Below are 1,301 nucleotides of genomic sequence, written 5' to 3'. Positions count from 1 at the left end.
ATGCATAAGCTTCACCACCTGGAGAGTCTAATTTGGTTGGACTGGGCTATGGCCTGGGCATTACGATTTTTTTAAATCTCATTGGGTGGCTCTAATATGTTTCCAAAGTTGAGAACCGCTGTCCTGAACTAGAGATTCTCAAACTTGAATGTGTCGATACAAACCCACAGATGATGATGCAAAGAGTAATAAAACAGGTCCCTGCTCTACAAAGTTGTCTAAGTTGATCACAAATCCCTGGTCACAAGCTTGCAGAAAACAGAAAGGCATCCCCAAAAGAAGATAGAAATGGTCAATGAGTCCAGAATGTGTGAGAATTTGAACCTAATGAGATTTTTTTTTTCATGTTTTACTCTTTGGGGCAATAAGCTAATGAGTTAAAGCAGGGAGGTCATGAAACTACCAAAAGGCAGCCAGTCTTCTTAGGGATTGTTCCTCTTAAAGAGACTGATATTAAACGTGAGGGCCAGAAGCTCAAAGGCGTGACCTCCAGTGACACACATGGATAGCACCAAACCCACAGAGAGCCCAGTTCAAACACTGGCCACTGGGTGTTGGCCTGGCCCTGCCTGCGTGGACTCAGGCCATCCTCTGTTCTCTGACTGGACAAGCTCTTAGGAGGCCCACCAGAAAGTCAGTTCACTCTTCCTTTTCAAGTGTATTTCACTCAAGCTGGTCACACCTACAACAATAAACTCTGAGATTCCATGTCCCAAACACCTGTCTTCCCTATTTCCCTCCTACTTTGTGGCAGCCACGCTCACTGTGATCTCTTGAGAGAGACATTTATGAACAGATCACACCATCGTTATTCCTGACATACCGGGGCTTCGCAGACACGGGAACAATATTTGAATCCCAGCCCTGCCGTGGGGAAGTTGCCTAGGCCTTTCTGAGCGTCATTTTCCTCCTCTTTGCAATTGGGTTGCTAGAGTCATCCTGAGGATTCAATTCCACCCCCTCCCCTTCACTGAGGTGGATCTTCCTTTTATTAAAGTTTCAGCTTAAATCTACGCCCCCATCACTGGGGTCTTTCTTAACTACCCAGTGGTTCTCTGTCACATTACTGTGTTTTAATTCCCTGCATAGCACTGACTCTGTTGTGTGTTTGTTTGTTTATGAGCTTGTTGGTTGTCTCCTCTTGCTAGAACAGAAGCTTCAAGAAAAGCAGACGTGTCTTGTTCCCTGCTGTATCTTTAGCACCTAGAATGATGCCTGGTACACAGGAGGCTCTCAAGAACTACTGATTGACTCAAACGTACCAAGGACCTCATACAGTGCCAGGCACTCAATAGGTGCTC

The sequence above is a fragment of the Aethalodelphis obliquidens genome, unplaced genomic scaffold, assembly GCF_003676395.1.
Source record: "Aethalodelphis obliquidens isolate GAN/ISIS:26980383/991018 unplaced genomic scaffold, ASM367639v1 scaffold22, whole genome shotgun sequence".
Taxonomy (NCBI): domain Eukaryota; kingdom Metazoa; phylum Chordata; class Mammalia; order Artiodactyla; family Delphinidae; genus Aethalodelphis; species Aethalodelphis obliquidens.
This window is presented reverse-complemented; position numbering follows the sequence as displayed.